Source organism: Crocuta crocuta, unplaced genomic scaffold (genome assembly GCF_008692635.1).
Source record: "Crocuta crocuta isolate KB4526 unplaced genomic scaffold, BGI_CrCroc_1.0 scaffold36, whole genome shotgun sequence".
NCBI classification, from domain to species: Eukaryota; Metazoa; Chordata; class Mammalia; order Carnivora; family Hyaenidae; genus Crocuta; species Crocuta crocuta.
The window spans coordinates 2,056,975-2,074,372 of NW_027532203.1; the positions used below are offsets into that span (position 1 = coordinate 2,056,975).

At 37.9% G+C, this 17,398-nt stretch overlaps 1 long non-coding RNA gene across 1 annotated transcript in view; it reads left to right on the plus strand.

The window, feature by feature from the left end:
• LOC144242692 (uncharacterized) overlaps positions 1 to 17,398 on the plus strand; it is a 283,166-nt gene that overhangs the window by 265,472 nt on the left and 296 nt on the right. The gene's annotated exons all lie outside the window — the stretch shown is intronic.

The window sequence follows — 17,398 nt, forward strand, 5'->3', positions numbered from 1 at the left end:
TTTCCTCTCTGTGAATAGTGGAATGTGAGCTTGGCAAAAAGTCATTGAACTGTAACTCACTCTTCTCTCTGTATTTGCTCCGAAGTGTTTAGCTACTAAAAAAGAAAGCAAATAGTTCTAAAGGGTCATGTGTGTGCTGCAGCAAGTGGGCAGGCTGGGAAGCTGGCGGAGATGTTTCGGAGGGTGCCCTGGGAGTCCACACCCTTGGGTGTAGGGGTGAGGGCGAACAGGGGAGGATGGAGAGAGATGGTGAGCTGGGATGCCCAGTGAAGGACTCAGCACAGTGAAGGTCCCTCCCTTGGGAGGGACCCCAAGGCTGGAAGTTGATTCTCAGCGGATGGGGAAATAAATCTTCATTCCAGGAGTTTGGGGGCTCTCTGGGTGACAAGTCATAATAGCTACTGCAGAGGAAATTCCATCTGAGGACTTGAAAATAAAACATGAAAGGGAATCCGAACATGAAACAACACTAGAATAAGAAGGATACCTCCCATTCAACCATCCTAAATTCTCAGGGAAGGCCTTCCCTATAAAGAACCCTAATCTCTCATGAGGCAGTTTGAAATTTGTTTAAATTTGGCATCTAAATGCTGAATAGCTGCTGGAAAAAAAGAAAACTACTTTTCCCCTTTCAAAGCCAGCGGTATAATCTATAGCCCAGCAGAAAAGATTTTTAAATTGCTGAGCTAAACATTTCAATTTCACAAAGGCTTTTGTTTCTTTCTCTCTTAACTTGTAGAAATCTTTCAAAGAATTCAGTGGGGGTAGCAAGCTTCTTTCATTTGTCACATTTATCATCGTAAGAAATGAGACACGTTAGAAAATAGAAAAATCACCTTCTTAGGCAATTTAGCAAGGCTTAGACTTAATATTTTCCCTTATTCTAAAATGGATACTTGGACATTTTTGTTGCAGTGTATCATTTGGCAGTGATCAGAGCCATGGATGAAGCTAATGAATTGGCTATTATGGTTTGTTTCCTTAAGGTTGATTCAGATGGTAAAGAATGCCTCAAATATTTCCTCTATACTGGGTATGCATATTAACTACTCTGCCTATAATCATCATAAATCATCCTGTCCAGTAATGACACATTCTTCACATTAATAAGTAAAAATTACAAGAGCAAACAAACTAATCTATATCAGGAAGGTACTTGAGGATTTAGTAAATTAGATGAAGCCAGAGCGCTATGTATATCTCTAACACCTGTCTGGATTATTTAGTTCCTACCCCTGTGCTATTAACACCACCTACATCTTAGGCCACAAGGAAATTCTGTTATTTTTAGATATCCTTAAGATTCCACAGGAAACTTGGAGATGTACTTTTACTTGGAAAAGGCCAGGTTATGGTGTAACCAAATTCATCAACCCTGAATAAAATAGAACTTTGGTAAACTAAAGCATTTCTACCTCCCTGGACTTACCAAGGCCAAAGCCGTATCAGGTGATACATTCCTTTCCTCTGAATTCTTGCCTATTCCTAGGAATCAGGAATGGCTTTCCACATTTATGAGTCCTTTCCATCTATGAATGTTACCATCATTAACTGAAAGCTTACACTGTGTCAGGTGCCTTTCTAAATTTTTCTATTCCTTGACCATTAAAGCCTCCCAAACCCCTATGGGATAGGTTTCTCTTTTATCTCTGTTTCAGAGATAAACTCACTAAGAAATGACAATACCCAGTCCAGGTGTCCTCACAACGAGACAGCGATGGAGGGATTCGAACCCAGGCTCCTGCTGGGCAGCAGGGACTCTGTCCTTCGCTTGTGAACTACGTTGCCTTTGCTTATAACGTACTTCGAAAAGTAGTCTTCAAATAATTAGAATTCTTGATCGGTTGAATGTTTTCCTTCGTGGTATTTCCACATGAGTTCTGTAGAGTCGAAGATGTGTTTCCTGTTATCGGTGATGACAGAGGAGACTGTGGACTGCACACCAGGTGCTCCACCAGGCTTTTCTGAGGCGAGGAACCAGAGCTCTACCTGCGTCCTGTACCAGTGTCATGATCACCATCAGACGCCGTTCTGTTTTCAAACACATGATCTCTTGGCAGGTGAAGCCTCATGATTTTTAATCATGCGATTAAAAGCTCTTCCCAGTTCCTGTCCTGAGGGTGAAAAGGCAACTTGTACTTTTTAGGTAATGACCGCTGGCTGCTCGTTTCCCTAGAGAAGGAAAGGAGAGGACCCCAGACGAGCTGGGCCTTCAGTAGATGCCTTTCAAATGAGAAATCCAGAGCTTCGTTTTCTTTTTTATTCCCAAAGCACTCTGCAGCATGGTCCGCAATTTTAAATGAGAGCCCTATAAGAATTACTCTAAATTAAGATATAATATTTATTATGATTTTTGGGGGGGCAAACAAGTATTATAAATTACACTCTTACTAACTATACTGTCTCTGTTTCATCATCACCGTCACTGCGTTTCCTGGCTCGGGCACATGTAATGAAGAAAGAGTAAGATCGCTCACAAAATCAATATACAGTTCTCACACAAATACGCACAGTAAATGAAGTTGGTGTAGACTGAGTGAAAATCGTGCCTTTCCAGAGGGCTGAATTTTCATGTTTAGGAAAATAATGAAAAATAAAAAAAGTCTATTTCATTTTCTTTCTTTCCCAATTTAATTTGTAAGAAAAAAATAATTCATAATATAAATCATCATGTTTTCCTTACTGCCTAGAATCTAAAGGATATTGCAATCAAATTTTAAACTCAGTCTAAAAATAATATCTTTCGGTAGCTTATTTGCATTTTTCATGTCTTTGTTGTATATTTTTTTTTAAGTTTTAGCTTCTTGTAAGAAATGAGTTCAAATAGGTTTTAGAAAGAGGTAAGGGATAGGTGCACCTGGGTGGCTCAGGTCATGATCTCACTGTTCCCAAGTTCAAGACCTGTGTGGGGCCCTGTGCTGACAGCTCAGAGCCTGGAGCCTGTTTCAGATTCTGTGTCTCCCTCTCTGTCTCGGCCCCTCCCCCGCTCGTGTTCCATCTCTCTCACGAAAATAAACATTAAAAAACAAAAAGAAGTAAGGGATAAATAAAAATACTTAGATTTAAGAAGTCAATAGGCAGAAAAAATAAAATACATTTTGGATATGAAAATTATACTTTGGTATAGAGAGAGATCATAATTACACAATGTTTATATTCACATTCTGGAAGTCAAACTTGTGCTACTTTAGTTGAGATGCAGGTATAAATATAAATATGAAGACCATGCAACCCTGATGATGTCCATTTTCCTTCCAGCTTTACTGTTCTGTGTTAGCTGCATATACCAATTTTATGCTGAAAATACAGTCATTGTAGCTATCAAATAAATTTCAATAGATGCAAGTTATTGCACAAAACAAATATAAAACAATTTTTATATTAAATTCACCATTACTTCTAATAAAAAGTAATCATTTTTTGCTTATCTTTCCAAAGAATCATTAATATATAGTCAGTGGGGGAAAAAAAGAACTTGAAATGTCAAAGCTGGTAAATGGAAAGCAATGGGATCTGAAGTAGGTCGGCACTGAGTGTAGGGGCCTCGTGAACAGAGGGGTCCTTGTGACCTTGATTGTCCAAAGCTCTTTGGAGAGTGAGACTAAGAATAAGCATGTTACTTTCAGGTGTACAATAGAGTGATTCACCAATTCTATACATTATTCAGTATTCATTGTGACAGGTGTATTCTTAACCCCATTCACCTATTTTACTCATCCCCCACATATCTCCCCTCTGGTAACCATCAGTTTGTTCTCCATAATTAAGAGTCTCTGTTTTGGTTTCTGTCTTTTTTTTTATTTTGTTCATTTGTTTTGTTTCTTAAATTCCACATATGACTGAAATCATTTGCTTTTTGTCTTTCTCTGACTGACTTATTTCACTTAGCATTATACCTGTTAGATTCATCCATGTTGTTGCAAATGGCTAGATTGCATTCTATTGTTCTGGCTCAATAATATTCCATTATGTGATATAGATCTATCTATCTAGATTGGACCTGTCATCTGCAAATATCTTATCCCATTCAGTAAGTTGCCTTTTAGTTTTGTTGATTGTTTTCTTTTATGTGCAGAAGCCTTTAATTTTGATGTAGTCCTATTCATTTATTGTCACGTTTGTTTCACTTGCTTCAGGAGACATATCTAGAAAAATATTGCTACAGCTGATAAGAGAGAAATTACTGTCTGTGCTCTCTTCCAGGATTTTTATGATTTCAAGTCTCACATTTCGGTCTTTAATCCGTTTTGAGTTGATATTTTGTGTTTGATGAAAGAAAAGGGTCTGGTTTCATTCTTTTGCATGTTGCATTCCAATTTTCCCCACACAATTTGTTGAAGAGACTGTCTTTTTCCCACTGTATACTCATTCCTCCTTTGTCAAAGATGAATTGACCATATAACTGCAGAATTATTTCTGTACTTTCTATTCTGTTCCATTTATCTATGTGTCTATTTCTGTGCCAATACCATGCTGTTTTGGTTACTCCCGCTATGTAGTATATCTTGATATCTGAAATTGTGGTACCTCCAGCTTTGTTTATCTTTTTGAAGATTACTGTTAATATTTTGGGTCTTTTGTGGGTTTCAGATTGTTTGTTTTAGTTATGTGAAAAATGCTATTGATATTTTGAAGAGGATTGCATTAAATCTGTAGGCTGCTTTGGGTAGTAGAGACATTTAAAAATATTTGTTATTCAAAACCATGGAATGGAGCACAGAATGTCTTTCCATTTCTTTACATCATCTTCATTTCCTTTTATCAATGCTTTATAGTGTTCAGAGTACAGGTTTTTAATCTCTTTGGTTAAGTTTATTACTACATATTTCATTATTTTTGGAATAATTGTAAATTGGGTTGTTTATTTTTTTTAAAATTAATGTTTATATATTTGTGAGAGAGAGACAGAGCATGGGCAGGGGAAGGGAAGAAAGAGAGGGAGACACAGGATCCCTAGCAGGCTCCAGGTTCTGAGCTGTCAGCACAGAGCCCGACATGGGGTTTGAACTCATGAACCGTGAGACCATGACCTGAGCCGAAGTTGGACACTTAGCCACCCAGGAACCCCTGTATTGTTTTCTTAATTTCTCTTTCTGCTGCTTCATTATTAGTGTGTAGGAATGCAATGGATTTCTGAACATTGGTTTTGTACCCTGTTACTTCACTGAATTCATTGATCAGTTCTAGCAGTTTTTTGGTTGAGTCTTTCGGGTTTTATCTATATAGTATCATGTCATGTGCAAATAGTTGAAGTTTTACTTCTTCCTAACCAATTAGTGTGCCTTTTACTTCATTCATCTGATTGCTATGGCTAGGACTTCCAGTTCTATGTTGAATAGAAGTGGTGAGAGTGGACATCTTGTTTTGATCCTGACCTTAGGAGGAAAGCTGTCAGTTCTCCCCACTGAAAACGATATTTCTTGAGGGTTTTTTTTTTTTTTCATATATGCCCTTTATTATGCTGAGGCATATTGCCTCAAGACCTGCTTTGTTGAGGGCTTTCATCAAGAATGGATTTTTTTACTTTGTCAGATGCTTTTTTTTTCTGCCTCTGTGAGCCTCTTGTACTTTTAATACCACGTGTAAGGGTGATTTGCCTACTGTTGCTGCACATTGTCCTGTATTCTTTGAAATATCTGTGATTTATTTTGATGATGAAGACCCATGTTCTTGAAATACTACTGTATTTGTTACATTTGGTCTTGAGGTTGTTGAAAGAAAGATGCAAGCTGATGCTTGCTTAACATCATTCACTGGTTTACTTTGACAAAATCCATGGTCCTTCCTTTGCCTATAAGGACATCCCTGGTCTCATTGTTGCTTTACTTCTTCCACTTAATTTTTATTTTTATTTATTTATTTTTATTTCTGAGAGATAGAGACAGTGTGAGCAGGGGAGGGTCATAGAGAGAGGGAGACACAGAATCTGAAGCAGGCTCCAGGCTCTGAGCTAGTTGTTAGCACAGAGCCCAACACGGGGCTTGAACCCATCAACCGTGAGATCATGACCTGAGCCAAAGTTGGATGCTTAACTGACTGAGCCACCCAGGCACCCCCCCACACACTTCATTTTTATTAAAGGGTCATTAAGCCCCTGTAAGGTTCCCAGCTCATCCTGCTTTGAGAACCCATAACACATAGAGCCACTTGGAGAGGAGCAAAAGCTCTCATGGTCCATGCTTCAAAGTGTGCAGCAGTGTAGTTTAGTGTGAAGGAGAGACAGGAAGTGAAGAACCGCATATATATCAGGGCAAATATTATTGCACTGGAGAGGCACACAATATCATGAAGGCTGATGATAAGGAAGATCGACTTAATCATTTAAATAAATCTGTCAGGTAAACAAGACAGATATGATCAACTCTTTTCAAGATAATGAATCAGATTGGAAACATATGGTCTTACTAGAAATCAAAGCAGTGCAAATTAAAATAATGAAATACTATTCTTCATCTATATAATTAGAAGAATTGACAGGTAATATTAAAGGATGGAGAGGCAGCCATGTGACATTGTCTCCTGGAGTTGGGAAGCAGTTGATTGTATGTGTCATGAGCTCTCAAAGTCTTCATAGATGTCTAGCAGTCTGTCAATGGTAGAAGAAAATTTAAGCAAACATCATGTATTTTTTTAATGTTTATATATTAATTTTGAGGGAAAGAGTGAGAGAGAGAGAGAGCGATCATGAGCAGGGAAGGGGCAGAGAGAGGGGGAGAGAATACCAAGCAAGCTTCACACTCCGCATAGAGCCTGACATGGGGCTTGGTTCCACAACTGTGAGTTCATGACCAGAGCTGAAAGCAAGAGTTGGTTGCTTAACCAGTTGAGCTACCCAGGCACCCCAAACATCCTGTGTTTCAGTGTTATTTACAATACCACAGCTCTGATAACTGAATTGAGTAATGAATAAATGATTAAGCAAATTGTGCTACATCCATATGATCGTCGATTTGCATTCCAATTTTAGTGTTAACTAATAAAAATAGAAACCACTCATTATGTTAGGCAAAAACAGGTTGAAAATCTTTATACAGAGCATAATTTTAGTTATGCGTCATTACTAGAGACAACTATTCCAAAATGATGGTGGTAGTTACCTCTGGGCAAAGAGACAATCCACATCTCTTATTTTTCAGTTTTCATTTTCTATATTTCAAATTTTTGCTAACTAATACATTATTTATAGACTATGATGCAAACACCATATCATATACCTACTTGAAGTTCTTTTATTAGAGCACTCACAGTCAGAATACAGGCTTCTTGTATATAAATGGTGACGGCATCCATGCAGGAAGTCATGTTGAAAGGAGACCAATTCATCCTAACAGATAAGCCCTGCCTCTATCAGCGGTTCCCATCTTTGATATTTGGGTGGTACTGGGTCATTAGCATGATGCTTAAAGATGCTGACAAGAGATGTTTGAAACAAAGTTTTTGAATTATTAGTGAAACTCCAAGGGCAGAATCAGATGATTCAATGGAACTCGTAATCTTAGGAAAGACTAATATCAAATACTAAATTTTAATGAAGTCCACAGTATCACTGAAATGCATCATTTCATTTGCCGTTAACCTTTCTGATACGCTACTCAGAGGTCTTTAAATTCTTAGGACAGGGTGCCATTTAATACCAAGGACAAGCAACTGTTTAATTTACATGAGCACAGTAACAGAAACATGGCAGAGGAAGAAACGTGACGAATATATGTGAAGAAACATGGAAAATTTAGAGGAAATTATGAAAGGCTAAAAAGCAAGTGATAGAGTGTTCTTCACAGAATTTAGCAAGCTAGTGATACTCCTATACATGTTTTAGATATAACATATCCTTTTAAAAACAAGTAATGCAATTTTTCAACTGAATAAGTCTCTTACAGATATCTGACAAGAAACATTATAATCAAATGGCACAACAATTTCTTCAAGTGCTTATTCAAATGAAAACCAAATCATTTAAAAGCTCAGGAGAAGTCCTGCAAAGGGAGCAATTCAGGTGTGAGGTCTGAGTTGGAACGTCAATTGTCGGGAGCTGGCAGTGTACAAAAGAGTGATTTTGCAACATCATCTCTAACACATTTCGTGGCAACAGAATATTGTGAATATCAAAGTGGCACGCCACAGCCCAGGTTCAGATGGAAGTAGTTGGCTTAGGAGTGTGATAGATGAATCCAAAACACAGGTCACTAGTCCACACAGAAGTGCAGATTTTGAGTTGATTTTACTTTTAGCTTTGTAGTTACTGTAATGGTGCCGAGAATCCAGAGACAACGCTCCAGCTGAGAGGAAAATCAGTGCACTAGTCATCTTCTGCTCTTTGTGACTCTCAGCCTTTCCCCAGCCGGGGCATCTGATCTTTCCTGGGGACCCCGTGCAATGCCTGCATCCTTAAGCAAGGTGATTTGTGGTCTTTCACTGTTGTAACAACTTCCCACAAGGTCAGGGCTTGAACACAACACAAATATATTACCTCACAGCTTGTGTGTGTCCTCTGTTTAGCATCTCCCAAGTCTGAAATCAAGGAGTTGGCGGGATTGGGACCCTCCCTGGAGTCGGTGGGATAGAATCTGCTAACAAGTTCAGGCTCTAGGGGGGATCCTGTGGTTGCTGACGTCCATAACACTTGCTTGTCTTTGCTCCTAGACACTGTCCCCACTCACTCTGGAGCAGCTCCATCCAGGAGTGGGGGACGAGACCCTCTCATGCTTCAAGTCTCTCTGATTTTGCCATTTGCCCCATCTCTCTGACTTGAGTCAGAGAAAATTCTCTCTCTCTCTCTTTCTCTTTCCCTTCCTCCCTTTCCTTCTCTGCATTTTATTTTTAGGACTTCTATGATTATCCATAATAATCTCAATATCAGGAGTATGTAAGCATAATTACATATACAGAATTGTTTTTGTCGTTTAAGGTGATGTATTAAGAGGTTCCAGAGATTAGGACACAGATATCTTTAGGGGTCCTTCTGTTTACTGAACAAAGATACTGGAGGGGTGTCCCATAACTTACTATTGACTTTCTTTTTTGGTATGTGTGCACTGAATTTACAAATAATTAAATAATTAGAATGAATTGAGGAAATTCAACCAGTCCTATAATGTTTTGAATCTTTTCAGAATAGCTTTAATTGCTTGGTCATTTATGATTTACCACAAAAATTGTAAATCCATCAAATCCATCAGAGACACAAGATTTCAGAGAAAACTTACTGCATTTGCTCTGTTTCATTTATCAGGAGGCTGACAAAACTAACAAGCTGACAAGAATTATTCAACCCAGAGTAGCTGCTTTTCGGTCATTAAATTCAAGAAACCAGGCATATATAAATAACAGATATTCATTTCTCTCTGCCACAGAACACAAAATCTTTTCCTGATTAGTTAACTATATTAAACGTAGGGCTGACATAGACCCAGTTCGTAAAGGTGGTCTAGTTGTGAGCATGGAGATTATTTCTGTAAAGCCAGACCAAGTGCCCTGAGTCCATATGTTGTTCATGTTGGACCACGCGTGCTAGACCATAGGCTTATGTGCTAACATGGGAAGGTGTGCCTCTCTCTCTGGAACTGACTCCCACTCAGAGAGAATCTGAAGACCTTCTTACCAAGTATCTTACCATCAGTTCGGCCTTGCTTACCTCCTCAACCCTGTGTTCTAACAGTCATTGAGTCCCTGCAATTTTTTCTCTTTGAAGAAGCTATCCCTACAAATTAACTTATGAAAGACTAGCATTTCAGAATGTTTTCTCATTTTAGCATCCTGCCCATATTAATATCCTATTATTACTTTAGCAAATGACTACGAATTTAGGGACTTAAAACAATACTAAATTATTTTCTTATAATTCTAGAGATTAGAAATTCAAAATGTATTCCACTGGGCAAAGATCAAATTGTTAGCATGGCTTTCTAGAAACTCTAGGTGAAAATCCAATTCTTTTCCAGGCTTCAGTGGAAACCCACATTCCTTTGCTCATGGACTTCAAAGCTGGCAGAGGCCAGTGACGTGAATCTGTCTTAGAGCACATCACTCTGACACTGTCTCCTTCTTCCACATTGAAGGACCCTTGTGATTATATTGGACACATCATTATAACTAGAATAATCTTCCTATTTTAAGGTCATCTAGTCACTTCAATTCTCTCAACTGCCTTGATTGTCACATAACCTAACACATTTATAGGTGTTGGGGATTTGAACATGGGCATCTTTGAGAGACCATTCATTGTTCAGCCTTCCATACACTGTAAGTAAGGACACTTCAGGGTAACAAAATTTCTCTGAAGATATCACCATGAATAAGATAATTGCCTGTAATAAAAACAGTGTCTCCAAAGAAAAAAAAATAAGAAAAATTTATGTTGAAAAATCTACCACAATTCAATACCTTGTCTGTAATCGCCCTTAACATCTTGCTTCACTTGGCTTTTCTTTCTAGGTTAGACCAGCATTCTTTTATACCTGCAAGTTATCCAGCTCAGTTTCCTCCCACACACTTGAGGGAACAGACATTTATCCACCCCTAAACTTCATAAATATATATATTTTTGGTAAAAATATCTAAACTAGGCAGTGTTTTTATGTTAGTCCAAATGACTAAAACTGAGTAACTCCTTTGAGATTTTCCTTATCTCCCTAATTCCAGATATATTCCTTTCTCTGTCATTATCTTTTAAACACTGAACCATCAAGATGTTACAATGATCCTCTCTCACATATGCCTGAGGCTATTTTTTAACTCACTCTCTCAAAGGAGGCAAAATAAAAAGACCTTCAAGAACACAGATCTTTTCATTGACTCTTTTTCATTGTCTAGTAGAGTAAGAAACAGTCATAATGTTTTACACGTTGTATTTGGGATAGGAAGATTGGTTTACAATGATCTTAGAAATAGGAAAAGTTTCATATTTGAGCTGTAATTCACATAGGCACTAAAATCTAATTGTTAAAGTACAAGCCCAGTGTACTGTTCATGAAAACATGAGTGATTATACATTTCATAATCAGCAAAAACCAATGACAATAAAGTTTTAATAATTAATTTAACCAATGGTAATTATCATTTAAAAAGCACAAGTAGAACATTTTAATAAATACCTCAAGATTTAAGTTACAGTGCACTTTTAGGAGGAGTTCCTGAAATTTCCAGTTTATGCTACCTAGCTATCCATCCATCCAGCTATCCACAGGGAGAGTAATATACCTGCTAATAATAATAGGGAAGCCAAAATTGATAGAAGAATGCTGATTTAGAATCCTCAGTAAACATATATTTAAACACTCTAAAATTATGAACACTTAATGTGTGTGACCTTTAAAAAAACTCATTTGCTTTAGATTTAGTAAAGAGCCAATAGTTAGAGGTAAAAGTGAATTTTTGTGGGTTGCCTGGGTGGCTTAGTTGATTGGGCATCCGACTTCAGCTCAGGTCACGATCTTGTGGTTCATGTGTTCGAGCCCCACATTGAGCTCTGTACTGACAGCTCGGAGCCTGAAGCCTGCTTCAGATTCTGTGTCTCCCTCTTTCNNNTTTTTTTTTTTTTTTTTTAAAAAGCAAATTTTGTGAATGTTTTCAAAACAACAAAAAGAATGAATTCATATTTTGGGCCACTTAAGGGCGTAGTAACAGGATATCCATTGCGAGTGGCGTGCACGAAAACTGGCTGGCTGGAGTATAAAAGCGCCGATTTGCACCATTTAGTTATTTCCATGATAAAATGCTCTTGCCAGGGCCGATTTCGTGCTAGCCGCATGACCGCGCAGAATCTGCTCTCCTGAGCTGGTTGGAGCCAGCCTGTACCCAGTTATCAAGCACTGAAAACATCATTCTGTAGTTAGTGCTTATCCATCACAGTCAAATCCCAGTGTCAGACAGACTGGGTCCATAGCGCAGCTCCCAGCTCTCAGCTATGATAGCCAACAATTAAACACCCTCTAGAAACTAGTTAACTCATCTACTAAATGAGGATAATAACACCTTCTTAATAATTTTGTTGTGAAGATTCACTTACATAACATATGTGAACCATAATAGCCACTGAATACATGAACAATATTATCATCATTGTTGCAAATCTGTTCTAGAGAATCATAGACGGCGCTCCCTCAGAGCTAGCATATCACAGACAAGTCCTGTAGAATATGATTCTCCTAACCACATAGCATGATGGACGAAAAGTTCAGGTAGCTTCGAGACTAACACAACACGCACGCCTACATCTACAGCCCAGCATCTTCACAAAAACCACTACAAACGTGCCTTTTTAAGCTAATTTTAACACACAGGGATAGAAAAGGATGATAAATGTAAGAACGTGGCTATTTATAAACACCTTGTCTCTACATAGTTTGAATTGTTACTCTAAAATATATGGAAGTTTTACTTAGCAAAGACATTTAAATTAAATGCTTCAGAAATGATTTCCTACCAGCCACAAAAAGAAAAAAAAAATCATACAGTATTTTGAAAATCGTGCATGATTTTTGAAAAGGCGTGCTGTATCTTTTAATACAATGAGCCTCAAAGAAACATACTATTGTGCTTGAAAAAAATACTTATAGTCTATATTTCACAAAGTTGACTGAAGGCAATGTCATTTTCTTACAAAAGTAAGTGTGATATCTATAAAAAATGTTTAAATTTCACCTTATCCCAACTTAAAATCTGGATGTTATCCACATAATTATAATATTTACAGATATATAACATATATTAATCTATAAGGAATATAAATATATATTAATCTGGACGCTATAATATAATACACCATATTGGAATATAATAAGCATAAGAGAAACAGATATGTATTTGTGTATTGGTGGAAAATGGAAGACTATGAGACTATGTTCTGTTTTCCTGAAATCTCATTAGGTGGGTCTAGATTGGTTTCTTTTTCCAAAAATTTTAATACATGCTCTGTAAGGTTTTTTTCATTCCAGGCCTCATACTGATTAGTTGAATAAAGCCTAATATCAAGTCATTATTAATTTGTCCAATAGTCTTTATTGCAGAAAACGTGTATTTGTATGCACATGTACCCATCACCATCCAAATCTACATTTCAAATCTGACAAATAATTAGTTCAGATACTCTGTTTTCATTACAAAGAATATGTTTAATTGTCCCTGATTCCTGAATTTTACTTTATAAATATTTTTAAGCTTATTGATTTATTTTGAGGGAGAGAGGGAGAGAAAGAGCATGAGCTGGGGAGAGGCAGGGAGAGGGTGAGAGAGAGAGAATCCTAAGCAGGCTCTGGTCTGTCAGTGCAGAGCTCAACATGGGGGCTTGATCTCATGAACCGTGAAATTATGACCTGAGCCAAAATCAAGAGTTGGATAATTAACTGACTGACCCACCTAGATGCCCAGATTCCTGAATTTTAAATAGCATACAGTGACAGCTAAAGCTATCTAGCAATTCACCTAAAAATGTCTTTGGTCCCAAATTTGAATACTGAATCCTCCAACTACAGGTAATAATAATAATAATAATAATAATAATAATAATAATATAAAAGTAATAACAGCAGCAAAATAGTCCTTATTATTACTTGCTATATGCAAACACTTTGACAAATACTTTGACTCAGTCTTATTTCTCTTATACAGTCTGAAAGATTCATGCCTTGTGCTACTATTCATCTGTTCTAAACTATCCTTTAAGCACCACTTACATACTCATTGAATTTGGCAGTCTCTGCTCTTCTGATGCTTAGAACAAAGTAGACACAAGCTAAGAAACAACCAGAATTCCGAACAAGGAGATATAAAGTCAGGTTGAAATGGGCTCATCTTCATCAGATTTATAAGAAGTTGTTCAGCTGCCTCCCAAAGAAAGGGACTTTCCGGTTAAGTTTTGAAAGATAAGTTGCAATTAAGCAATGGAGTCATGGTAGGGGATCTTAGGTAAACATAATCGGAGATAAAGATCAGAAATGTATGAAGTGAGATCACTGGATTCATTCCTAGACTGTTTGTGTCAAGAATTATAAAAACAGAAAACACACTAGAGATTTCAGGTAATATATTTAATATAAAAATTAGATAATTACAAAACTTTTAGACTGAGTTTCCAAAAGGCCAAGGAAGACTTTCAGTGATTTTAGAAAATTAGAATTGTCACAATACTTGCAAGAACCCAACACTGGTGACTTCAGGTGAGGCCGCATGGAAGTAGGTACGAGAGACGTCATCATCACCATGAAATCCGCCTGTTTTAGTTACTGTGAAATCTCTACCTGGTGTCTGTTGAGTTGCACCCACCTGCTCGCTGATGTCAGGAGAACATTGGTGCTTCCTGTTTCTATTCCACTGTCCCAATCTTTCCCCAGCACCTTACGCTGACAATTGCTATATTGGAACACTGCTGGCAGCCGTGTCTGAGAAATGTAGTTTCTAGCCCCTGAGTTATAGGAGCAGGGCTAATTACCAGTGTGGGGATAATTCTGAGTAACTGCAGACAGCATCCAGCACAGAAGTCAAGGGTACATGTGGGGGCAGCGGTGGGGGAAGAGGTGGAGAAATCGCCAGAGCTGTCCACCCAAGGGGCACTATATATTAAGGAGGTGAATTTTATTTCATTGCAGAAACTATAAAAACCCTTTGAAGGATTTTAAGCAGGAAACTGGCACAATATGATCAGATCTACATTAAAACATAATTGTGGGGACACCTGGGTGGCTCAGTTGTTCAGAGACCACTCTTGATTTCAGCTCAGGTCATGATGGCAGGGTCATGAGATTGAGCCCCACATCTGGCTCCACACTGGCTTGAGTTTTTCACCCCCTTTCTCTTTCCCTCTCCCCCTACCCCTCTTGCCTGCTTACATGTTCTCTCTCTCTTTCTAAAATGATTTTTTTTTAATAATTATGAAGATTTCAAGTTGAATTGGCTGGGCTGGGGTGTGGGGAAAGGGAAGCAGATAGGAATATTAGCTATTATAGCAAATTAATAGGAACAAAGCTGAATTATCATTTACGATAATAGAGAAAAAGTAATGGTATCCCAGGTCTTATCAAGGAAAGAATGTGCCTCGGGGCGCCTGGGTGGCTTAGTCGGTTAAGCGTCCGACTTTCGCTTAGGTCATGATCTCGCGGTTCGTGGGTTCGAGCCCCGCGTCGGGCTCTGTGCTGACTGCCAGCTCGGAGCCTGGAGCCTGTTTCAGTCTGTGACTCCCTCTCTCTCTGACCCTCCCCTGCTCACGCTGTCTCTCTCTCTCTCTCTCTCTCTCTCCTAGAAATAAATAAAACATTTAAAAAAAAAAAAAGGAAAGAATGTGCCTGGCCTAGAGATTGGTGAATGAAGAGAGAAGCCTGTGTGAGCTGCCAGGGTTTAGGCCATGTGTAGGGTTGAGGTGTGTTTGCTGTGTCTCTCACAGAGGTGAGCAGGCTGAAGGTCCTGTGGCCACGTGGGGCACTTTCCTTTCTCTACTGATCATGTGAGCCATGCAAGCCTTTCTCAACCTCTCCCTGTAGCCAGTCGCTGACATGACATTGGCTAAATGACATCATATGACTAGGGCTTTAATTAATGGTGGAGTCATATATGCTTCTCCTTTTTCATGAAAAGCACTGGAAAAATCACTGGGCAAAGTTATGGATACCTAATTCTACCAAGAGAAAGTGAGAGTTCAGAAAAATGATTTCACAAAGCACTACCGGTTCGCTCTATAAAATGGCTACACCATTCCCATGGTTACCAGCAGTGCTGTGGCCTCTACTTCCGTGCATTTCCAGCAATATCTGGCCCATCTGTCATGTTGGGTTTTTTTTCTTTTTTTTTTTTTTTTACAACTGGAAGGGTATGGGTTGAAATCTACATGTTTTAGGAAGCATTTGTTGATTGAAATTAGTTGCAATGACTTTTATATTCTTTTGAATCTTTTAGAGTTTGCCATTTATAAATTTAGGTTTTGACTCTTTTCTTGCCAATTTCCAGGACTTTTCTTTTTTGTATTCTAAATATCAGAATTTCCTTTACTTTCCATGTGCACATGACATCTAAGCAGCTTTTGATATTTTAACCTTGTCTATACTATCCTTTTAAACAGAACTCTTTAATCTTGATATAATCAAATCATTAGTTTTTAGCTTTATGTTATAGGTTTTTGTTTTGTTTTTATCTTGTTTAGCCAGTCCCATGTAGAGCTCGAGGACTTTCTTTAAGTAATATTACCTGTATGACCATACTTGTCACATTTAGATTTCTATTCCACCTGGAGTCCAAAGTAAGAGTTAAATTTTATTGTTCTCTTTTTGACAAACCAGTTTGCCCTCAGCATTCACTTGTTCATTCTTTCTGATTTGGGGCTACTTTGCCATAAACTAAGTTATTGTAACTTTGTATTTTCAAGTTATATCACGACCTCTCTGATTAAAACCTGCAATGCTTTTGTATACTTTAAATGACCAATTCTTTAACATGTAATTTATTCTTCACATACTCTGAAAACCATCTACTGAGTTTCTACTATGCATCAGAATTGAATACTCTCTCTGTCTTCATTCTTCTTCTTGGCAGGTAGGACTTCCATTGACTGAGTCATGACAAATGTCATGATAGAGGAGAACCAGATTGCCATCAGAGAGTGATGGGGTGCTTATGGGGGCCTGGGGTCAGGAGAGACCATACTGAGGGAATGGCATTTTACCAGAGAAGGCTAAGTAGAACTCGGATGTGGGCAAACAAGGGACAGAAGTTCATGAAGCACATTTCAAGCAAATGAAATACTGTGTTGAGGGCCTCAGGGTGCATAAAGCTTATGGGCTGCCTCTTTACCAAAGCTGAAAGGACAAAAATGGCAGAATGTCTCTTACTGTATAGAAGTGACAGAGGTCTTCTTTCTTCATGGGCTCTGATGGTAATAATTTTGGGGGACTTTAGATCTCTGGCTCCCATGGCTCAGCTCTCAATGCGGTGTCAACTTTTCTCATTTCAAACAAAATGCATCACTATTGGAGTCAAAGAGTTGAATTATGCTGAGTAATAATCTAATATGTCCTCAGTACCTGGGCATCTAGTTATAGTTTCCTTGCATAAGTAAATCCATATTTATTTTGCCATTTGATTTTCCACAGAGTGTTTAAAGCATTAGTTATAAATACTAAATTATTGAACTATGGAAGTATAAAAACAAATTTGTAAAAAACAATTTCTAATGTTGAATTACTTTGAAAAGAAGCTTAAACATGAGTAATATTTAGCCCTTGATAAATTTCTGTGATAATAATGAATAGATTAAATGAAACAATGATAATTCAGAGATCATGGAACATATATAATGTTAACAAATAATTTATTCCAGGCTGAGATAAGCCAGACCTTGTTATAAATCATTGTATAGTTCAGTACACTAGTTTAGATTCTAAACAGAAATAACAGTCAACCATATGCATCCCTT